The 25,165-nt window shown below is 44.0% G+C and overlaps 1 long non-coding RNA gene across 6 annotated transcripts in view; it reads right to left on the reverse strand.

Moving 5' to 3' along the window:
* LOC140915598 (uncharacterized) overlaps positions 1-25,165 on the reverse strand; it is a 66,307-nt gene that overhangs the window by 25,773 nt on the left and 15,369 nt on the right. For 4 of the 6 annotated variants that reach the window (XR_013636143.1, XR_013636140.1, XR_013636144.1 and 1 more), the window contains exons 3-4: positions 2,264-2,338; positions 589-701 (exon numbers count right to left, since the gene is read on the reverse strand). This is a non-coding gene — a long non-coding RNA (uncharacterized LOC140915598). Of the gene's footprint in view, positions 1-588; positions 702-2,263; positions 2,339-5,283; positions 5,441-25,165 lie in introns of all 6 variants that reach the window. The other 2 variants (XR_013636141.1, XR_013636142.1) reach the window with 2 other exon arrangements.

Below are 25,165 nucleotides of genomic sequence, written 5' to 3' on the forward strand. Positions count from 1 at the left end.
ACAGGGGAAGGGTACAGCTACCATTGCCCTGCGATGACTCTTTGCGACAGCTCAGGTATGGTGCTGGTACGCAGAGAACTACATCCAACCCTTGTTGGTGACTCTTCACAATGTGAAGCCTTTTGGCTGTGTGCATGTCAAAAATGAAGGGAAAACTGTTTGAACAAAATTAACAAAGAATCAGTATATTCAAAACAGTTGAGCTATGGTGTTTATGCCCTTTTCTCCCAGGATAGTGGAAGGATACATGGCACAAAACCTTTTGAAACAGTCTTTTGAATTTAAGAAATTGCCCTGTGAACTAAAGAAGCCGTCGTCTAGAGCAGTAAGTCACTGCAAGGCATGCATTAGTAGACAATTGTTGCTCTTCTCAGGTGGCTGAAGGTACTAAGCCTTTGCCGCATTCCTCACACTTGCTGTAGTTTATTGGTCTGTTGGCTCCCAATGACAAGCCGAACAACAGGTTACTTGCTAGCAGGATCTGTCCTTCATTCATGCATGCCTGCTTTCTAACGTGACCTGGCAACTTCACTGCTATGTATTGCCAAAGAGTGACCCACCATGTGCCATACATACTGTTCAGCTCACCGTGACATCAGGAGGGCTCGGCTTTAATTAGGCAGCGAGTCTGGAGATGGCTTATGCAGTGTGCTGCCGACCGCTGTGCTGCATGTACTGTATACCCCTGGTGAAGGTCATCGCTATGGCCAAAACATTAAATTTATGACATGCCTGTACTTTGAATAACGGTTACAAAACATTTTGTACAATATGAAGTGAGTATTGATTTTCTTGAAAGCACCTGGGAATTGCAGTATGGCTATATTATCTTTCACTGAGATGGGGGGGGGGGCAGGGTTGTTTTTTTTAAATGGCCACAGTGAACCATCACTTCTGCAGTCATCATTGATTAAGAAATTACCTCTCTGGATTTAAACTGCAGTACTATTTTCATGTACCACATTGCATTACCCAGCAGCTCTCTTTCTGCAACATTTCACCCAGCTTTTCGGCTTTAACAATCTAAAATAATCTGAATGGCAATAATTCAATAATGAAAGAGAATAACTCAGAGCACAGCTCTTGCTACTGCGATTTGTGAGATTATTCCTCACACCATCATTTTACCACATCAAAGGCCAGTTTTTTAGAACTGTGAATGCAAAAATACATGTGCCTAATTTGTCCATGCAGTTGCTACAATTGTGCACTAACACAGGAATTGCATACGCCAGTGACCAGTCAGACGCCTACCCGTGGACTTTTAATTACTATGATTTTACATACACTTGCATTGATCGTGAGAGCAAATGATGTGCACATATAGACCTAAAAAAATCTGGCCCCAAATGGCACCATCAAATGTGCAGAAGTTCGTAATAAAGCAATAGCTATACAGGCAAAAAAAAAAAAAAGGCAAAAGTTTCACCATGATCCTGCATGTGTAATAGCTACTCTGCCTCTGGAAGCTATTCATCACACAATTAAATGAACAGATACCCTTTACAATACTTTGTACAGTAGGTAAAGCAAACTTGAAATTTGCGCACTGTTAAATACAGCTTCACTCAATTTCCAAGTGCTTGTTAAAGTGACAAACAGCTTTGCTGCACTGTAATTATGTATTTGCTCCATCTGCTTGTCTTTTGAAATAAATTCAGGTACACGGGCATTTAACTAGACTTCAGTTTTTCTCATTAACTGGCGTATGCAGGAGGGGTTTTTGTGACGCCAAGGATTACAGAAAAATAATACTGCAAACTACTAAAGTGTTTGCATTGCTCATGTGCCTGTACTGCAATGCCTCAGGCCCTTTGCTGACTGTTTAGAACATTCATAATAACGACAGTGATTTTTCATTCATTTACAGAAAGAGAGAGGGAGAACATGGAGAGTAGAAACGGAAGTGACCTTTTGGGGAAAGCAGAGATGTGCCAATATTGAAACACAATTATCTGAAGTGCCCATGGGTACTAGCTTCCTGTTGGTAACCTGTGGTGCTAATTAACTGCAAGAATTCAGGGCAGACATTTGTGACTTGAATTAACTGGCACTCAGGAAAGAGCACCTGCGGGGTTATAAGGAGAAAGGAATAATAAAAAACACAATTTGGAAAAACTCTAGGAAAAACTTGTGATGAGAACAGGTATTTTTGGTTCTGATTTCTCCCATTCTCACCTCGGAGACTGTGTCAAGGTTTGAATGCCTCATCTTTTCCGTTAGTTGTTTTAGTTATACTTTAACTTTAGTTAACTTTAGTTACCTTTAACCTTTTAAATGATCAGAAATTTGATTGGTTCACTCTTCCATCTCTTCATCTGTTTGTAGCCGCACAGACCTGCGGGGAAGGAGTAGGGTGGTCAGTTAATCAAAATACAATGTACTGAAAAGGTCAAAATGGAACAGCATACTCAATATATTTTACCAGAATGCGAGGCATTAACATTCAGTGTCTTCACAGGCATAGATGTAATGTAACATAATGTAATGTAACATACCAACAGAAAATAGCAAAAAGACAACAGATTCTCTTGACAAAGATTTTAATTTAAATGAGTATAACTGGTCTTATTTTGGAAAATACACTGAGTTCCAGTAGGTAGCTCTTGGGGGTACTCTCTTTTACAACGAACAAATGGCTTGCGTGTGCGTAAACCAATGTGCATGAAACCAGCAACTTTCTCTGCTCCAATTAAAGAAAATGGCAAAACTCCGATTGATTTCAGTGGGAGCAAGATTGGATGCACAGCTTCTGTCTCAATAAAAGGCACTGTGGCAATTCTGTTCATATGCTTCAGTTACCAGATTTCAATGGGAGTTAAGTACCTAAATACCTTTCAGGATCTGAGCCCCACCTACAATATCTGAGATAATTTCATATATGTCCTGTTTAAGGGTTAAACTGCTCTTGCCCTCTTGGACCCAGAAATTCAAAAAGCCCAGCACCCACAATTGGGGTCAGATTTTAAAAGCGCTCAGTTCCTATTTAGGCACAAAAGTAAGTGGCCAGGCTTTCAAAAGAACACAGTATACTGCATATTGAATTCTTTTGAAAGTCTAGTCATAAGGGTCACATCAGGAACTTGAGCACCTTTGAAAATCTGGTCCATGCTGAGATGCCTAAATGAGAGCTGAGCTATTTTGAAAATCTGGCCCCCGTCGAGAGTGTTGAGCCATGCAAACCCCAAGGTGACAATTCTGCCCTCAATTCGGCCAGTACAGTTTCAGGGAAGTTGGTTCTCTCTGACCCAATATCCCCTCTCTCTGTCAGACCAGCAACTCAATAGTTAATTCTCCCCTCTATTACCATCTCCCAGAATTCTTCTTTCTCTGTAACCGCCTTCCAGAATTGAAGATCCTTTTGAAGAACAGTAACAGTCAGCCAGAACAGATTTATTCCATCCAGATTAGATCCAGCAACAGTACCTCAAAGAACTGAAAGTTCTGACATGAGTAACGGCCCCCTGCTGAGTGGTAGCAAATTTTGAGGTTTTGTAGGTCAGGATCCCAGTGAAGGAGAAATCTGTGGCATGGAGTGTGAGTCTGTTCTAAGTATAACTTGTTTTATTTACACAGATACACCTGGAGCAGAAAAGCCAAACAGCAAGCTGGACAACCCCTTATTTCAGGAATCTCAGCCCAGCACTGATGCCCAGTTCCCAGGGAGCAACTCTGCCTCAAGAATTGATTCCAATCAGAGACCAAGGTAAAAAGAGCAAACTCTCCTGCTGTTCGCAGAGCTCTATTCTATTCTGTTCTATTGAGGTTCTTATACTGCACTCATCACTGAAGTGTGTGAACACCTTCTGGGAGAGCATTAAGTGATTAACATCTGTCATGCGTGGTTTGTTCTTTCATCCTCTCCCCTAAGGGAAAATTGTGTGCCCAATGGCGTGTTTTGTTTTGATAGGGTTTTTTTTTCTGAGTTTTGTTCTTTAATGTACATGTTGCTCTGTGAGAAGGCATATGAGAGAAGGCAGCCCAAGAAGTGCATCTGGAGCAGAACGTGGGAAGGTTTGCAATGGCCCTTAGTTCCTGGGGGAGTTCATGCCACAGTCTCAGACTGGCCCCTGAGAAAGTTCTGTCTGCCACACAGATGAGCTTCACCCTCATGGTCGAATTCCATTGCACCAGAGTAACAGAATTGTCGACCACGGTCTTCATCCTAGAGCTCTACGTGGACATTTAGATACCCTGGGTCCAGGCAATTTAGTGTTTTGAAAAACAGGGACTGAAACCTTGAACTTGATTCGATATTCTATGGGAAGCCTCTACAGAGAGCGGAGGTTTGATGTGATTGTGGTATCATGTGTTGCTCAGCAGGCATGCTGTAGAATTCTGTACTAGTTGAAGTAAGCACTGAAGGTGTCATGCCCAGGTATGTTGCGTTGCTTTGGTCCAGCTGAGAGGTGATGGAGGTGTGTGGGATGGAGGCGAGGTCACTGACCTCCAAGATCCTCCAAGGGCCAGCCCTTATACACACAACTTTGAGTAATAAAAGCTAACAACAACAAATAACATGTTTTCTCAAGCCTGAACATTTGCTTACACACTAAGACCTTGGGAGCCTATCCTGTACCAGCATCACCTGGTGACACTGGCTTTGATTATTTAGCATATATACATTGCTTTCCATGTTTCAAGTGCTGTCCAGTCCAAATATTATCTAACTAAACCTGGGCGATAGGCTCTTTAAGTGTTATTTGTAGTTGGGAAGACTTGAGGCAAAGTAGTTAAAGGTCACGTATTTAGGCACCTACATAAGTGGCTTGAGTTTTAGAGTTGTTGAGCACCCACAGCTGCCGTCACAGCGCAGCACCTCTGAAAATAGGGGATACCGCCCCACAAATAACAAATATAAAATACTAATAAAATCAGCCACCGATTTAGGTGCTTGCATGTGACTAACTTAAGGCACTCACAGATCTGAATGTTTTTTCCTACGTAACTTGACAAAGGCCAGACATCTAGTCATTATCAGGGCTGGGAAGAGGATTCAGGGCCTCTTGACTCCTAATCTAGTGCTTCTTCTATGACATGAAACTTGCCTTGGACAAAGTGTCCTCACATATTTTGCTGTCAGTTCCTACAGGAAAAGACCCTTCCGTATGGGTGATAGCTGGGGTAACAATACTCAGAAATACAGACTGATCATTTACTTTGTCCTGTTGCCAGCTGTTTTCTGCAGATGTCTTCTTTTTCCTCCATCTCTTTTTTTTCCTGGTTGTCTATCGATTAATAGTTCAACTACCACATAGGTAAATCTGAGACTCAAGTAGTTACCTCGTCTCTGCTTCATAAAGTCCTCTGACCCAATATATTTTAATGACTTTCCTCCCCTCTTAGCGATTATCAAATGAACCTGTATGACGTCCATCATCTCTCCTAGTGACACTTATGACTGGTTACATCCGGTTCAGACAATTCTGGGCAAACAGGCCTGAAAAGGTAATTAACATTCAGAAAGGTCAGTTATCTTTGCAGGTCTGCATGCTACAGGCATGACACATGCCGACGTTCAGCTGTAAGTAAAAGAGTTTAACAATCCTTAAATTATAAACCCCAAATTGAAAACCATAAGCACAGATAAATCCATTTGTAACAATCAGTGGTAGGTGAGATTTACTTTGCACAGGGTATGAATACTTAGGTTGTAATCTCAAGAGTTATGATGTTTCTACCACCAGCAAACTGTTCGGATTAATTTTTGTTCCAGCTAAATGTATCCACAGATATATACAAAGCTCAGATTGCCTATTGCTGCCTCCTATCTATCGGCTCCTCACTGGGATACCTGAACTCATATGTCCCCAAAAAACCACCACTGTACATCTAATTGCATCTTTCGCATGCTGGGTGTATGAATCAACCCTGTTGTTCACCTTGGCCTGTGTTCTCCTCTCCATTTCAGATTAATTGAGCTCCCTCCTGTACTGTACACTTATCAGCTTTCGCTCTGCTTGTTCCAATTGTGATTTATGGGGAATCTGTGCCCAAAGAAATGTCTTCAAAGGTCGAATGGGCAGAATCTTTCCAGTTTGTCAGGATAAAACTCGAGGCAATAGTTAATTCAGCTGCTTTAGGATGGTCACTTTGGCAGATTTCCTTTTGTGTAACAAATAGCTGAGCTATACCACTGTGAACCTGATTCAGGAAAGCAATTAGACACTTGCTTAAGCGCTCTCCTGAACTGGAGCCTTCACAAGCAGAGTTGTATGGTAGTTTGTGATACAGTAGTTTCACCTTAATATACTTAAGGGATTGTGAGCCGTGAAGAACAGACATTTTAAGAACAGGTTGGACAAACATCTGTGAGGGATGGCCTGGGTATATTTGATCCAGCCTCAGCCTGGGAGAATTGACTAGATGACCTCTTGAGATCCCTTCCAGCCCTATACTTCTGTGATTCTATGCAGCTGATGATCAGATAATACAACGCATAGGGCTGGAGCACCCACCAGCAGCCAGCTTCCATTCCCCCCCCGCACAGTGTCTCCTGCCCGCCAGTGGCCCTGCCAATCAACTCCTCCCCCTCCCTCCCAGTGCCTCCCACCCGCTGTGATCAGCTGTTCTCTGGCATGCAGGAGGCAGGGGGGGGGCGGGTTTGGTGGATGAGCGGAGGACTCAGGGGAGGGGGTGGAGCTGGGTGGGAAAAGGTGGGAGAGGTATAGGGGCTTGGGGGAAGGGGTGGAGTGGGGTGAGGGCCTGGGGTGGAGCAGGTGTTGAGCAGCCTCAGAGCAATAACGAAGCCAGTGCCTGTGGTACAATGGTTCTGTTAATACAGCTGTTAAACTTTTGCCTCTCCAGAAAGTGGGTTTGTCTTTCTGATTCCATTTTTAAATGAGGTTAAGACAGAAATAGATTTAATCTAAATCTGATTTGATTTTTAGGTGAAGCAGGTCCATGACTGGCTGTGTGTAGACAAAGTAACTTTTGTGAGAGAATGATTGCTTCAGACTATTGCAAATAATAGTGCCTCCTCTAATTGCAAATCCTCCTACAAACTGAACTAGAATTGGGATTTTGAGCGGGAGAAAGCTGTATCTGGAGAACAAATCTTTCCTCGATTTTCGTTGCAAGAGCAATTAATTAAAACTGCTTCCAGGTGTTTTATTATTTTTGATGGATTTATTTATTAGTGTGTTAATTTCTATATGGAAGCAGCTCTGAAAATGTCTGGGCCACATACTCTGCATGCAGTTGTTTCATGGAGCAATGACCATCCTGAAGGTTTCCAGGCTAGAGAAGGTTAAATACTGGGAAGCCTTTTTTGCAAACTCCCCCCAGAGCAGCATTGGTTGATTCATCTTTGACCCCACTGGGCAACGTGTTAACTGCAGTAGCTATCAGCCCTCTTATTTTGTTGCTGTAACTTTATTATTCCTTTCTCCTAAATAACATCCCCCTTATTAATGACTAATCAACGTGCTCCAAATCCATCAAAAAAGTTTTAGGTCAGTGGCGAAACTACAGCAAATAGGAAGCTTGTGGCACATGCCAAACATGATTGCATATTTCCCCCCACCGCCTACTGCAATAGTCTGCTTACTTGTTACTTTTTTGACACCAACAGATGGTTCCAATTGGCTGGCATCTGCAGAGTTTGGGAACAGATTGATGAAATTGATAATGGCCAGGTTCTGCACAACAGATGGCTTCTAGGCAGATTTCTGTGTAAACTTACAATGTTACATTTAAAGCAAAGGTTCCAATGAACCCACACATTAGAGCGATGATTACAACATTATTTAGACCCTGAAAAATGATCTAAGTTTAACATAAGCGTTATGTAGTGTCTAAGACAAAGGTTAAGGAAGATTGATTAGATCATTAGCATTGCTGTATTAGCTTTCCACCACATCTGCACAGTGTTCTTACATAAACATTCCCTGCCTAAAATTGAGATGATGGTGTTTTAATATTTATTGTGCAGATAGGAAAGAGCTGCAATTCACATTATAAAATATAGTTACTTCAGATTTATAAGCCATATTTAGTAGAAATTTATCCATAGTAAAATCATAAAGTACTGAGAAATAGCCCTTCTCCATGCTAGGAACAGAACCATGCAGGCTACAGACATGATTTTTAAGCTAGAAGAGATTTTGGAGTCCTTTTGTTTCCACCGTGGACAGAGATTTTGACAATACAACAATGCTTTCAGAAACAATGCATAGGTGGTCTGTCTGCCTCCTAGCAGGGTTCTGCCATAACATGCCTGTAACATGGCCTGATGCGGCATGTGGTATATTTAGTTATGTCTTTGCTTCTTGTGTTCTGTAGTGTTGAAGCCCCAAGGCATTGGCTACAGACAAAGTAGCACTGATTTAACTGAAGTGGATTTAAAAAATCGTTATAAACTGATGCAAAACCTCTTTGTAGACATTTACATCATCAGTTTATATTGATGTAGCCTAAATCAATTCCTTACTGAATTAAATTAAATTAAATTGATATAAACCAAATTACAAGTGTCTACATGCTGGTTTAACTAAACTTATTTAAAAATGCCCTGTTAGTTAAACCAGTGCAACTTACCATGTAGACAAGGCTAAGGATTCGACTAGCTGCAGATACAGACAGCCATTTTGTGTTCAGTGCACTGCAAACTTTTGCAAAGCAGACATGCCTACAGGGTCTGTTTGGGGAAGGCTTGACTTTTGTTCTTTCTTGTTTTGTTGATCTCTTCATTTAAAATAAAGATCTTGAATGGAAGTAGCTGTTTGCCCCAGCATGTTGAGGCATATTGGGAAGAAGCCGTGGCAGTATTATTGGTACTGTAATGATCTTCAAAACTATAATTTTCTGAGTGGGGATTTTAAGAGCTCCTTCTTAAATATTCCTGGCTCCTAGTCTGATGTAGGTGCTCTGATTGATGCACAATTTTCATGGAGTAGAGTATATCTGACGGTTTAATACCAAGCTGAAATTGCAATTGTAAATATAGAATTGAATCTTGCTGCAATTATTTGTGATTTATATCAGTCTGCAGAAAATAATTGTTCATTGAAAGAAAGAGAAATATTTAAATCCCCAAAGCCCTTTAATCCATAATAACTTGTATAAATTTTGTTTTGAACTACGGGTTTCATGCACTTTGACGTCAGTGGTCTGTTTCATTGGTAGTTAATATCTCTTGCTCTGTCACACACCATAACTCTTGAAATCCAATCTTTTTAAATTCTCATTTGTATTAAACTGCTGTCATTTATAGTAGATGAGGCTCCTTCTGCACAAACAAACCCCACCAACATCCTGCCACACAAAAAGTATCAAAATGCTAAGTCTAGTTAATTTACATAAAGTATTTCTTTCACAATTTACTCTGGATTACTTTTCAACACAAATCACCTTTGCGTGAATGTACAGTGTTTATAACGGTACAAAGGCTATTATGGTGTCTGTTGCCAGGCAAAATCTACTTCTATGGTAATGCTCAGAGAAGCATTCTACATCGTAACCTTTGCTGCAAAGACAGCTAACTTACTCCTTTCTGGTGTATGTGTGACCCCTGTTGGACAATACTGTTTGAACTTTCCAACTTCAGTGCAAATTGTGTAACTGCACCCAGTAAGTGGGATGCACAGAACATTTTGAACAATAACAGTGACTATCAGGTAAGTAACCGTTTCTGATAGGTCAAGTGGCCCTGGGTATTGAGCTGATCCCATTACGGGTTTAAACACTGGCTTTCTTCAAGGTGTCTTATTTTTTTGTCTGGCCTCACAGCACAGGTCATCAACCAGATGACACTTGCAGACCCTGAGATCACACGCTTATGCATCTGCATTCTCTCTTCTAGGAAAATGCACGGCATGGGGGCAGCAGGAAACCCAAGCCAGTTCTCAGGAAACATGAATGGACCCATGAAAAGCTCCCGTCAGTACAGTGCCTTGTACCATAGAACGAGGACAAAGCAGTGGTAAGTTGTGAAGGTGCCTGCCTGGCATTTCAATCATGTCAATATACTTTGTTGGTTTTGCTCTCTAACTGGGGCTATTAACAAAGGAAAATGCATAAAGCAGAAAAAGGCCTGGATAGAGACTGATGAACCATTTGATGTTGTATTCACGGATGAGACATCTGCTGAGCTTTGGCGCATATGCACAATATTAACGGAAGTTTCTTGTGCTGTAGCTAACATACATTCATGCACACTCCCCTGCTGTTATGTAAAGGATGTGTGTACCACCATAAAACACTTAGCACCAAAAGAGTGTGTGACTGCTTTGCATGAATACAGACAAACCTGATCGGCAGCAAACATGGATGTACACTTGAAAACCAGGCCCTTCAGCTTTCATGCAATGAACATGGAATGCTTGGAGTACCTAATAGACAACCTAAATGCACAAATTTCATGGAGACATATAAGACAGTCTTCTAGGCGACTTCCAGCAGCCATCAAAGACTATTTTATGATGATTATTTAAACAACAATAAAATATTGTTTTCCTGTTCTCTTTTTCTACCATGCTGAATCCCTAGAGCTCCATGAAATTGAAGGGTTTCAGAGTAACAGCCGTGTTAGTCTGTATTCGCAAAAAGAAAAGGAGGACTTGTGGCACCTTAGAGACTAACCAATTTATTAGAGCATAAGCTTTCGTGAGCTACAGCTCACTTCTTCAGATGCATATCGTGGAAACTGCAGCAGGCTTTATATATACACAGAGAATATGAAACAATACCTATTCCCACCCCACTGTCCTGCTGGTAATAGCTTATCTAAAGTGATTTCCAGCACAAATCCAGGTTTTCTCACCCTCCACCCCCCCACACAAATTCACTCTCCTGCTGGTGATAGCCCATCCAAAGTGATAACTCTTTACACAATGTGCATGACAATTAAGCTGGGCTATTTCCTGCATAAATCCAGGTTCTCACATCCCCCCCACCCCCATACACACACAAACTCACTCTCCTGCTGGTAATAGCTCATCCAAACTGACCACTCTTCAAGTTAAAATCCAAGTTAAACCAGAACATCTGGGGGGGGGGGTAGGAAAAAACAAGAGGAAACAGGCTACCTTGCATAATGACTTAGCCACTCCAAGTCTCTATTTAAGCCTAAATTAATAGTATCCAATTTGCAAATGAATTCCAATTCAGCAGTTTCTCGCTGGAGTCTGGATTTGAAGTTTTTTTGTTTTAAGATAGCGACCTTCATGTCTGTGATCGCGTGACCAGAGAGATTGAAGTGTTCTCCGACTGGTTTATGAATGTTATAATTCTTGACATCTGATTTGTGTCCATTTATTCTTTTACGTAGAGACTGTCCAGTTTGACCAATGTACATGGCAGAGGGGCATTGCTGGCACATGATGGCATATATCACATTGGTGGATGTGCAGGTGAACGAGCCTCTGATAGTGTGGCTGATGTTATTAGGCCCTGTGATGGTGTCCCCTGAATAGATATGTGGGCACAGTTGGCAACGGGCTTTGTTGCAAGGATAAGTTCCTGGGTTAGTGGTTCTGTTGTGTGGTATGTGGTTGTTGGTGAGTATTTGCTTCAGGTTGCGGGGCTGTCTGTAGGCAAGGACTGGCCTGTCTCCCAAGATTTGTGAGAGTGTTGGGTCATCCTTTAGGATAGGTTGTAGATCCTTAATAATGCGTTGGAGGGGTTTTAGTTGGGGGCTGAAGGTGACGGCTAGTGGCGTTCTGTTATTTTCTTTGTTAGGCCTGTCCTGTAGTAGGTAACTTCTGGGAACTCTTCTGGCTCTATCAATCTGTTTCTTTACTTCTGCAGGTGGGTATTGTAGTTGTAAGAAAGCTTGACAGAGATCTTGTAGGTGTTTGTCTCTGTCTGAGGGGTTGGAGCAAATGCGGTTGTATCGCAGAGCTTGGCTGTAGACGATGGATCGTGTGGTGTGGTCAGGGTGAAAGCTGGAGGCATGCAGGTAGGAATAGCGGTCAGTAGGTTTCCGGTATAGGGTGGTGTTTATGTGACCATTGTTTATTAGCACTGTAGTGTCCAGGAAGTGGATCTCTTGTGTGGACTGGACCAGGCTGAGGTTGGTGGTGGGATGGAAATTGTTGAAATCATGGTGGAATTCCTCAAGGGCTTCTTTTCCATGGGTCCAGATGATGAAGATGTCATCAATATAGCGCAAGTAGAGTAGGGGCTTTAGGGGACGAGAGCTGAGGAAGCGTTGTTCTAAATCAGCCATAAAAATGTTGGCATACTGTGGGGCCATGCGGGTACCCATAGCAGTGCCGCTGATCTGAAGGTATACATTGTCCCCAAATGTGAAGTAGTTATGGGTAAGGACAAAGTCACAAAGTTCAGCCACCAGGTTAGCCGTGACATTATCGGGGATAGTGTTCTTGATGGCTTGTAGTCCATCTTTGTGTGGAATGTTGGTGTAGAGGGCTTCTACATCCATAGTGGCCAGGATGGTGTTATCAGGAAGATCACCGATGGATTGTAGTTTCCTCAGGAAGTCAGTGGTGTCTCGAAGGTAGCTGGGAGTGCTGGTAGCGTAGGGCCTGAGGAGGGAGTCTACATAGCCAGACAATCCTGCTGTCAGGGTGCCAATGCCTGAGATGATGGGGCGCCCAGGATTTCCAGGTTTATGGATCTTGGGTAGTAGATAGAATATCCCAGGTCGGGGTTCCAGGGGTGTGTCTGTGCGGATTTGATCTTGTGCTTTTTCAGGAAGTTTCTTGAGCAAATGCTGTCCGGAAACCTACTGACCGCTATTCCTACCTGCATGCCTCCAGCTTTCACCCTGACCACACCACACGATCCATCGTCTACAGCCAAGCTCTGCGATACAACCGCATTTGCTCCAACCCCTCAGACAGAGACAAACACCTACAAGATCTCTGTCAAGCTTTCTTAGAACTACAATACCCACCTGCAGAAGTAAAGAAACAGATTGATAGAGCCAGAAGAGTTCCCAGAAGTTACCTACTACAGGACAGGCCTAACAAAGAAAATAACAGAACGCCACTAGCCGTCACCTTCAGCCCCCAACTAAAACCCCTCCAACGCATTATTAAGGATCTACAACCTATCCTAAAGGATGACCCAACACTCTCACAAATCTTGGGAGACAGGCCAGTCCTTGCCTACAGACAGCCCCGCAACCTGAAGCAAATACTCACCAACAACCACATACCACACAACAGAACCACTAACCCAGGAACTTATCCTTGCAACAAAGCCCGTTGCCAACTGTGCCCACATATCTATTCAGGGGACACCATCACAGGGCCTAATAACATCAGCCACACTATCAGAGGCTCGTTCACCTGCACATCCACCAATGTGATATATGCCATCATGTGCCAGCAATGCCCCTCTGCCATGTACATTGGTCAAACTGGACAGTCTCTACGTAAAAGAATAAATGGACACAAATCAGATGTCAAGAATTATAACATTCATAAACCAGTCGGAGAACACTTCAATCTCTCTGGTCACGCGATCACAGACATGAAGGTCGCTATCTTAAAACAAAAAAACTTCAAATCCAGACTCCAGCGAGAAACTGCTGAATTGGAATTCATTTGCAAATTGGATACTATTAATTTAGGCTTAAATAGAGACTTGGAGTGGCTAAGTCATTATGCAAGGTAGCCTGTTTCCTCTTGTTTTTTCCTACCCCCCCCCCCCCCCAGATGTTCTGGTTTAACTTGGATTTTAACTTGAAGAGTGGTCAGTTTGGATGAGCTATTACCAGCAGGAGAGTGAGTTTGTGTGTGTATGGGGGTGGGGGGGATGTGAGAACCTGGATTTATGCAGGAAATAGCCCAGCTTAATTGTCATGCACATTGTGTAAAGAGTTATCACTTTGGATGGGCTATCACCAGCAGGAGAGTGAATTTGTGTGGGGGGGTGGAGGGTGAGAAAACCTGGATTTGTGCTGGAAATCACTTTAGATAAGCTATTACCAGCAGGACAGTGGGGTGGGAATAGGTATTGTTTCATATTCTCTGTGTATATATAAAGCCTGCTGCAGTTTCCACGATATGCATCTGAAGAAGTGAGCTGTAGCTCACGAAAGCTTATGCTCTACTAAATTGGTTAGTCTCTAAGGTGCCACAAGTCCTCCTTTTCTTTTTATGAAATTGAAGCTTATCTGTGATTGATATTGACAAGAAGAAAACTAAAAATTCTTTTAGGCTGCCTTACTGATGGTATCAGGCCAGATTTATGATTAAAAGAAATCATATGGAACATTTTCTCCTGTTGATGCAGGAATTTATGGTTTTAATAAACAAATGGTCTGTAGTAGCACACTGTAGCCCTGCAAAACAGAATGGACTTTAATGGGAGTTTTGCTTGCATTTGGACTGCAGGCTCAGGTCAAAAAGAACAGAGGAAATCCATTTATTTATGTCTTCTTTACACTCAACGGCCGCACAACAGAATGACACACGTGAGTAAGGCTCAAGCCTGGACCTAAGAAAGTCAGCATTGTTTAGCAAGGCACTGATGCTATGACACCCAAATTTTATGGTGGTGGGACCAGTACATAGGCAGGTATGTAGAGCCACATTCTCAGCTGGCTGACTTTAATTGAGAGAGCTTCTTTGAAGTCAGTGCCAATGAATGCCAGTTGAGAATCTGGCCCATAGACTGGGAGTCTGATTCCTGAGGCTGCAAATGATTGGTTGTGTGCCAGGGTTTTCCCACAAGAACCACCAAGCTTTTCTCCTTGTTAAAGCACTATCAGACCCTTAAACAAAAGGGACTGCATAACAGCAAATGATTACTATAGACCCAATGTTTACGGTATCTTCTACTTTACAAATTCCACAGACACACACCTAAAGGAGCAGGAAAAATAGGTGCATTGCAAGCTCAATTATTGGGTGCACTTTAAGTGCCACAAATAAAGGTTTATTAGGGCAGTGTTAATTAAATAGCAATTGATTAGAGATGGCTTAGGAGGCTTGGAACAGCTATTTAACTATATATAGATATATATGCAATTCAGAAGGGAGCAGCAGCTGAATTTAGAAGCTTTTTCCCCCTCTCCCGAGAGATTAAAGCATCATCATTTCTCCTGAAGGTAAAGAAAATGTTCCAATCTGTCTCATACAAAAGAGAAAAGTGATTGAACATTCGATGATTAATATGCTGAATGACTGAGAAGCCTCTTGCTCAGCTGGCCAAGACTATGTTTTGCAATGCCTGGCATGGGGCTGCAGTGAGAATGCTCAGTGGCAGAAACGTCGGCACCTAGGGAACATTTACTGCAAAGATTTATATGCTGAAGGAGTTTAGGCACCTGCAGAGCTCAGAGTGGGGGCTTTGTGAAGCCCAGTGGGGCCTGATTGTGGGATGCATGCCCTTAAAGTGGCAGTTAGGCACCTGCGCCCTTTTGTGAATCTATCCCATTGTGGTGATGGCAGGTGTATATCTGTTAAACGACTCACCACCATGTTATTCTCGCCCCCCTCAGTAAGGTTTGCTGGCTGCATCTTTTCCCGATGTTGCAGTGACATTGCTGCAAAGTGCTGCTAAAAATCAGGGTAGTCATGGTCTCGGGGATCTCAAAGGGTTTCTTCCGCGCTAAACTTCCATGTAGCTACCCATGTCCATGGTACCCCGACGCGGAAACGGTAATTTACAGTCTATTATCTCATTATCCACTCATTCCTCCTCTTATCACGTTGCTTCATCTGTCAAGCTTCCTACCGTAATAACCTTTCCTCTTCAGTTTAATAATTATTTTGTACTCCGCTCCCTCGGTCCACTCATCGAATTATCTTTTTGCTTTCTCCAGGAGACTCTTGTTCAGCTCATCCAACATGTACTTGTTTCTCTCCACCCTGTATCATGGGCTTTACTATTTAGCTAAGGCTCCATTAGAGTGTCTCTCACTCTTGCATTTTATTGTTGCCCTGCTTTTTTCCCTTTATATTTCCTATGCCCCAGACACCACAGTATATCACAGAATTTTGTCCTGTCATTCCCCACTATACCTATTTACTGCTGCCTCTGCTCCAAGATACTATTCCACCTAAACAATCAGGCTGATAAACTATCAGGAGTCCTTGCATTGCACATCACAAGCTCCATAGACATCGAGCAATTCACGTTTTCCCTGAACATGAAACAATCTTTTTCCACTACAGACTCCAGTATAATAAAGTATGTGTTTCAAAATGGAGAGGTTTTTAGGTGACAAAAGCCAGAAATGATTTCCTCACACTACCTACTTTGAGTTATAACTAATGGCTTCTCCGCTTGGAAAAAGTGTCATTGCTTTAGATGTCTAGGCTGTGGGGTGGAGGGCCAAAAACCAGCCTAATTTATGAGCCTGTGACCTGAAATAACCTGAGAAGGGTGCAGGAAGCAAATGCCAACTCTCCCTTTAAAATGTGTGCAGCTGTCACTGAGAATAAATTGGGCACAGAAATTGATTTCATGGTATTCACCTCCTACTTCTAGGCAATAGCCTGAAGAACTCATTTAGCATGTCAGCAACTGGGACAGGTACCTCTCTTCCCAGATGTCTTGCAACATTTTGGATGTCTTTGCAAGCATGTTTTGGGTACTACATAATAATAAATAGGTAATAAATAATACAGTATCATTAATAATGATCAATATGAACAAGGGCTAAACGGGGTGGTAATACTGAAGTTCTACCAACAGTCCCAGAGTAGCTAAATATTTGTGAATACTTAGATTTACTTTGCACACCTAAGTGGGCTTCCTATATTTGAAAATGTGTTTTTTACATTGTCAGGATCAGGACTTCAGGATTAGCACCTCATTGAGATGAATGAGGGCAAGCCGGACCTCTCAAACATTGAGGTCCAAATATCTACTCATGCCATATCAGTGGAGTAGTATGAGAATACCTGAGCCCAGAATTTGACCTAGTGTTTCACCTTGCCTGTTTGTGGACCCAAGCTCACCACACTACATCAAGTCGCATCTGGGAGGATAGTGCCTCTTTGCAATCATAAGGGCTGGGAATTATTCAATTTTAAATAACAGCTTGAATTCTGTGGAAACTATTGGGGACACTAGAAAAGTGGGTCTTTGGGGAAGAGTCTAAGCCCTGCTAAATCATCAGTATTTGAGGTGAATGCAGGCTTTATTCACATTTACAGTCTCGTCACACATCCCAAGGAAATGGATAGCCATAACACTCTTTTGGTGTCCAGCACCATCAGAACACTCTGGGGTTATTTAAGCCTCCTTGCTTGAACCTGGTGTCATACAAAGTGTTGTGTATATAAAAATCAGCATGCACTTTCCACCTTACCACTAACTGACTGAAACACTAGGATGATCAAACTACAAGATCTAAAATTCATTGCCAAAGAAACGACAATCTCTGGGGTTTCTTAGTACTTATTTACACTGGTATTGTTTGTGGATACTTAATATTAAAGTTTAAACATAGAGAAATATAAAACTCTTAGCCAGCCCCCAAGTCCATAGATCCTCAGAACATGGCACTTCCATTGTTTACTCCATGCAATGCTTCTGTTTGTTACTTTTCCAGGAGGAATCCTGTATATGTAAGGCTCCGTGCTGTAACGTTAAAGGCAGCAGGCCATAATCAGAAACATCAGCACCGAAAAGTAGAAATAGGATTATACAGTTTCTTGATTTTTGTCTTCCAATGGCCATATCAAGTGGGTGCTGCTTACAAGTAAAACAATATTTTTCTTCTAAGGGTGCAAACCGCCCTACAGCTGTGTTGTCTCTGCTGGGCTAACAAGAGTAAAGAGCTGTAAAAACTCTTTTTTTTACACTGAAGTTAGAGGACACAGCCTGAACCAAAGCCAGTTAAGTCCATGGGAATCTGTATATTAATTTCAATAGGGTTTGTATCAGGGTCCATGTACAGGGAGCATACCAGCTGAGTAAGAACATGCCTTTTTTATCTAGCCATTTATTAGAGCAGAACTGGACTTTAAGAACCTCATTAGTTTTCTATGTGCCATGCACAGGAACCACAGATAAGTTCCCCCTGAAGCTGGCATTCTGAGTCCTTCACATGTGAAAAATGAACCCCACATCTGTGACTTTGTGTTCACAATAGCCAGAAGTGTTTTAAATCAAATTTACTGGGGGCAGGAGGACTGAGAAAATATCTACTATTCCTGTAGAAGTAACGGTCTTCCCATGAGTTTTAGTTATGCAATTTATAGCCTTAGTTTTTGATGTTAGAAATGTCTTCTCTCTTCATCTTCAAGACTTAAATAATTTAATTGGATTCCCAGAGTCAGAAAAACAGAATGCATCATTATTAATCACGCTTTTCTTTCATTGTCCTCTATATTAAGTGGCTTTTGTTTTATAACAGTGTCACTGGGTCACATTTATGTGTGATATAAACATCAACTGCAAGACATGTTTAGGCTATTGATGACAATAAAATTTTCATTTCAGCAATCACATTACAATAGCAATTTTACAGTCTCAGGATATGTATAAACCTCTCAATGCATTTCATGTCTCCTTGATTAATTTCACCTTACCAGAACTCCCTTGATAGAAATTGATACCATAGCAAACCAATCCAGTTAATAAGTTTCTTTAAGCAGATAAAAAAGGCCATATATTTTTATTTGGCACTGCGTGTTTTAATTTATTAGAGAGCCTTTTCTATGCCAGATATTTAAGAGGATATTCACTGTACAAACAGGATTCTAATTAATGCACACACTACAAATTTATCCTTGTAACTTTAATAAGGTATTCATTTTGGAGGGTTCAGCGTATAGGGATCATGCTGTTGTTTAGCAAGGCGATAAGTACAAATCTTTGTTAATTTTTCACAGAACAGATCAAACATATCAAAAATTGCCATAGTGTGGCGTAATCTTCAGATGTTAACTTCCCTGAATTAATACGCAGCCTTTCTTGGGAAAAGAGCTTTGGAAAGAAAAGTTTTGCAGAGGGAAATTGGTGTTTCACTAGCCAGGCTGTATTTCACTGGCAGGCAGGAATTCCTGGTGCCCTAATCTGGAGCAGACATCAACAAGCAGTTGAAATACTGGTCCTGGCAGCTGCGGCTCCTTGCTGACAGAACAAACTGGTTTGCTTGGGGCTCAGAGTTTTGGTTTCAGAGTAAAGTGATGTCTACGTTGGGCCCAGTGAGATTTCTGCCCCAGGAAACCAGGGGAACCTTCCTGCTCCCAAAAATAATGGGCCAGATTCAATTGAGGCTCCTCTCGGGTCACAGGGCCATAAAAGGACTGGAAAGTCCCAGTGTACACGGGTCTATCCTGCTCCTGCTCTCAGGGCTGGATTAAGGCAGACCAGAGTCTTAGGCACACTATGACAGGTGGTCCCTTTCTGGCCCTACCCTCTTACCTGCAATGGTGGTGGCAAGGGGTAACCCCACATGCTCCCAGAGAGGCAGGGGAACTGTGGCATTGCTCCCACCCATGGAGCAGCAGGAAGCCCTCGCCTCTTCTTGGGAGCAGCAGGGGTCTGCTCTGCTCTTTAGAGAGGCAGGGTTGACAGCAGGGCATATCTCCCAGTATGAACCCTGGCAGCTGGACTTTATTTGCCGGGGTGCACTAGGCCTGGTCTGCTCCTGCCACACACGGTCCTCGTCCCTGTATTAGCTGGATCTGTTGCAATTATGCTTCTCACTCTGGGCGGCAGCTTTGATGCTGCCTTTGCGGGCGGTTCCCCCTTCGGCTCCCTAGGAATTTCGCAAGGAAATCACTGCTTGGGTTCGTCACATGCAGCGCAGCGTTGAATCTTTGCACTTTGTTACTGATTGCAAATGTCCTAACAGCGCCTAACAAGCCCAGGCAGCAGCGTGGCCACGAGACGACCCGTTCCTGCCAATGGGGAGTGGGGCAGAGGGAGGGCAGCCGGTGTCAGCAGCGTTACTGAGCACGCTCAGCACAAGCTAAGCAGCAAATCTTGGGGGGGGGGGGCACGGGACCTCGCATGGCCCCCCCCCACCCCGCACGCATCACCTTTGCTACCTGCCCAGCAATCCGGCTTCCGTGCACCTTTGCTCACTGTTACTCATGCACCACTTCCTCTGTCAGCTCAATGCACCCTCCTCTCCCCCCTACTTTTCTGCAGTGTGAATGCTCAGGGATGATGCTAGATAATCACCCTCACTCTGCAAAATGTGTCTGAGACCTGAGACACCTCTGTAGCTTCCCCTTGTCACAGCAGGGAGAACATTCGTTAACGCCCTATCTGTGAAAGCCACCAGCCCGTCATCAAACACAGAGCAGCTCCCCGTCAAATTACGGGTCTGTTGATTGCGAGTGGGATGATTCTAAGCTCTCTCCAGCCATAATTCTAGTCATTATCTATGGGCCAAATGAAGGTTCACAGAGGCCTAAAATGTGCCAGCTTAATAATGCTGGCATCTTGCCATGTCTGTACCAGTGGTGTCCTTCCTAATCAACTTGTTGCCAGCAAGCTGAAAATCTCCCAGCAGTACGCTCAGCTCTCATTTATCATGTTGAGGCTCTGATAACTGAAACAATCCAATCATTCCTGGGGCCCCGGTCAGCTGTTATGCCCCCTGAGATACGATACCCACCTATTAAAGGGACTCTGTCCTTTGGGACTCTCAAACAAAGGCTGCAGATGACATTAGCTATAATTATTCCTTCCAAAAGATTCTACTAGGCTGCTTTGTGAACCGGCAATGAGAAAATGCATCCCTGTTGTTTTACAGTGACTGGGGATGGAAACCAAAAATACCTGTAGTGGGAGACCACACTCCTGCCAAATGCTTGATCCCTCTAATCCCACAATCTCCAGTGCATTTTATATTGTTGACTTTAAAATAGTTCCATATTTGTCATTTACATGTGTAAGCAGAGTCAGGATGAGCTCTACCCTGACATCTGGTGGCAAGTCATGGTGGGTTGTGGAAAAGAACTTCAGGGGCTGATCTCATTTGCATAGGCACACCCACCCTGCCTAGATGGTCACTTTGGCTGCTGTAGGAGCCCCAGTTTCTCTGTTATTGGGGCAGGAATAAACTGTTATTATCCTGATTATGAGAATCAAGGACAGTGGAACTGTACTTGGCCTTTTGTTATGATGGAGGGACTCACCATCAACTAAGCAGCACTCACTAGGCAAGGGTCATGGTTCCAAAACCCAGTGAGGGGAGAGAGGCTGGGGATAGGTATTAATATCTGGTGGTATGGGCCCCATGGTGATGGGCACCTTACATGCTAATTGCACTTCCTCCTCTCTTCACTGTGGAATATCAGAGCTAATTTTGATTCCATCAGGAATCTAGTTTCAGCCCGCTGACCTGAATTCACTTTGGGCCAATGGTGTACTAGTAGTGAGGCTCCCCTAGAACAAGCTGAAATCACAAAAGAGCTAAACTTACTAAGAGCTGAAATCACTGAGTGTTGTGTTAAGTAGTGGGGGAGCCTGAAGATATATTGCAGAGCAGTTCGTAGGATGGCTGGCAAAGCAGAGCAGCTGATGGAGCAGAGCAGTTTGTGGGATGCCTGGAGCAGCTCACGGGGGCGGCTAGCAGAGCGGAGCAATTTGTGGGATGGCTGGTGGAGCGGAGCCCCATGGACAGGTGGGGCAATCGGCTTTGGACCACGTAAGGTGCCCCTTAGGCCCCCCCATCTCCACCCAGGTTGGGAGGTAAAACTCTGCAGATAAACTTTCGAACTCTGGGGCTGCACTGACCAGGGACAGAGACTTTTGGGGTGTTGGACTTTTGGTGATTTTGGGTTGCAGGACTCAAGAACCAAAGGGAAAGGACACGCCCCAATTTGCTTGGGGTGGGTTTTTTGCTCACGGGTTGTGTTAGGAATCCTGTTGGTGGTGTTTCCCCAACATAATGCCATATTGTTTCTCTCTGTTATTAAAAGGCTTTTGCTACAATCAGACTCTGTGCTTGCGAGAGGGGAAGTATTGCCTCTTGGAGGCGCCCAGCGGGCGTTGTATATATTTGTCCCAGGTCACTAGGTGGGGGCTTGAGCCAATTTTGCATTGTGTTATTGGAATGGAATCCCTAGATACTGAACTTGCCCCCCTTGTTGCTGCCAACTCTGACGGGCAGAAGGGTTACACGTGAATTATTGCAGCAGTCAGGCATTCGAGAAATAAACAACTGCACTGCAAGGTAGAAGTTTACCCACAGTTTTTTTTGTTTCATGCTGTGGGCTGGTTGGCAGCTGCTCTTTACCCCAGAGGTGGCCGCACTTCAGTGATGCAACTAACAATTGCCACAGCAATGATAGTGATGCCTGAGGTCTTGATCCAGGAAAGCACTTAACTGCATGCTTAATTTTAAGCACGCAAGTAATTCCATTGACTCCAAAAGGACAACTCATGTGCTTAAAGCTCTACATGTGCTTAAACATTTCACTGGATCGGGGGGGCTCAGGCAGCATCAAGCTCACTTCTAGCCAGAAATTATAACAAGAACCAGACTTATCACTGTAGCATCATTTTATCTCCTAGGTAATTGTGCTTTTTGTGTGTGCTTCATTTCAATTTTTTAACAAGAGAATTTAGTTTTGGCAAATAGTACTGATCTGGAGGCAGACTTTTTCTGTTTTCCAACAGGTGCAATAGGAGTAGTGGTGTTGCAAGCTTTCCCTGACTGCCAATGAACTACATTGGTAACGGATGGGTGTGATTTTTAAAAGGGCTTCAACCAGGTGATCAGTTTCATGGATGCAATCATCCTCCAACCAATCACAGTGCTCTTCGTAATACCCCTACGATTCCTTGTGGGTGCAAAGGAAAGTATGCAGAGCTCTAACTACCTGATTTACAGATTAGAGATGCTACATGGCATCTTTTCAATTGTAGGAGAAAGAGGGTACCTAATAAACTGGAGGATGTCTCTGAAAATCAAGCCTGTTTTCTCTCCATTGATATGAACCTCGTTGTGCAAACAAGGCCACAGAGCACCAGTTCTTTGCTATTCAACATGGCCCTAACTTGCAAGAGAAACCGTAGTCAAAATAAAACATGGTGGGCAGAGTCACCCAGGGAGTTGTTTTCCAAGTCTGCAGAAACCTTCACTGTAAGTAGATAGGAACCTGAAGCAGGAGAGCTCCTTCCTCCCCAGCCTTTGAGGATCTGAGTCATTGGACATGTTGGGCCAATAGTGCCCAAGAAGCTAAACATCCCCTTGAGTCCAGAAGGAGGTTGCAACCATGCTCTCAGTGGTCACTTTCCTCAGCATGCTCATAGTACAGTGCACTGAAAAGTGGCAAAAACCTGCAGGGATAAATGAATATGAGCTTGGCAATTAAATTCTACAATCCTCTACCCAGTGATGAGCTGCCAAAATCCTAACTACCGGTTCCCTCCTCACTCCATGAGGGGGTCGTTGCCCACCCCCCCCAGGACCCCTGCCCCATCCAACCCCCCGTGTTCCTTGACGTGCCCCCCTGGAACCCCGCCCCATCCACCCCCCCTCCCCTGTCCACTGACTGCCCCCAGAACCAGGCAGGAGGGTCTCGTGGGCCACCGTAGTGGGTGCCCACCCCACCCCTAAGAGCCAGAGGGACCTGCCAGGGAGCGAGGTGGGGAGTCCTGGCGGTGCTTATCTGGGGCAGCTCCCGGGAAGCATCCGGCAGGTCCCTCTGGCTCCTAGGGGTGAGGTAGCATAGCTGGGGGGGGGGGGAATAGGGGGAGCGGCCGCTCCCCCCACTGATCACATCAAAAGTGGTGCCTTAGGCACTGACTTCGTGGGTACTCTTGGGCTGGAGCCCCCACAGGGAGAATTTGGTGGGTGCAGAGCAACCACTGGCAGCTCCCTGCCCTGCCCTGGCCCCGGCCCCAGCTCGCCTCCGCCTCCTCCCCTGAACGCGCTGCCCCGCTCTGCTTCTCCGCCCTACCCCCGCCACCCCCCAGCTTCCTGCGAATCAGCTGTTCACGTGGGAAGCTGGGGAGGGCTGAGAAGCAGGCGGCAGCTTCGCCCTCAGGCCGAGGGAGGTGGAGGTGAGCTGGGGCAGGGAGCAGTTCCCCTGCGTCCCCCCGGGTTACCTGCTGCGGTGTGGGCGGCCCTCCTCGTGCCACCCTGCCCCAGATCACCTCCGCCTCCCTGGGCCTGAGGGCGAAGCTGCCGCCTGCTTCTCAGCCCTCCCCGGCTTCCCGCGTGAACAGTTGATTCGCAGGAAGCGGGGGTGGGGGGCGGAGAAGCAGAGCGGGGCAGCGCGTTCAGGGACAACCGGTTCTAAAAGGGCTTCTAAATTTAACAACCGGATCCGGCAAACCAGCTCCAGCTCACCACTGCCTCTGCCCATATACGCAATACGAACTGATCTGCGTTTCCTTTACTTGTTAAGGGAAACCTGAAACAAATTACTTTATGAGCAAAGCTTGTAGCTGAGCCTTAAGGGACTTCTAATTAGTGCACAAATATGCATTTTCCCAATGTCGAGGTGAACACATTTTTTTGTCATTTATAGTAACTCCCTTCACATTTATTCAACTAATTGCAAAAACGTCCCTTGAAGTAACGATTTAGAATTTTTATTCCAATTATTTCCTGATAATTCAAGAGCTATTCCCCTACTATTAATCGAAAAACAGAAATTTAATCTATTCATCAGCACCTCGAATGGCTGATTTGAAGCCAGCCACAGATTATAAAATCATGCTGACGCTGCAAAACATAGATATACTGTGTATAGAGCTGGAAGAACAGAAAGAGTCCGGGAAAACACTACTAAAAAGAGCAAACTAATGTATTGATCACTGCAGTAGCCAGGAGGTTAGGTAAGAGAGAGATGCAACGGGGTGAAATTAAGGAAGAAAAATTTAGGCAGAATATCTGGCAAAAACCTCCTGACAACGACTAGCCTCCCCAGGGAAGTGTTGGAAGCCACATCCCATACGTCTTTGCAGTAGAAAATGTAGCGAGGACAGGTTGTTATAATAGACCTTCTCCCGCTCTAATTCTGATGGCTTAATGAGCATTCAGACGAGGCTAAATCAGCAATAGTAACAAGGAAGTGGTTTGCAGAGTACCGTCTATACAGCAGGTATCCCAAAGCGATTTACCAAGCAATGAATTCATTCTTGGTATTGCAGTGGCTGCAAAGGGAAATGTAGCAGCAGTTCTGTACTCAGCAATAGCTGACACAGGACTTTGGACATTACTTTCTCATAACTGTTGTTCTTCGAGATGTGTCCATTCCACATTAGGTGTGCGCACGCCGCTTGCATGAGCATTGGAAACTTTTTCCCTTAGCGGCTCCCGTCA

Source organism: Lepidochelys kempii, chromosome 8, assembly GCF_965140285.1.
Source record: "Lepidochelys kempii isolate rLepKem1 chromosome 8, rLepKem1.hap1, whole genome shotgun sequence".
Classification (NCBI taxonomy): Eukaryota; Metazoa; Chordata; order Testudines; family Cheloniidae; genus Lepidochelys; species Lepidochelys kempii.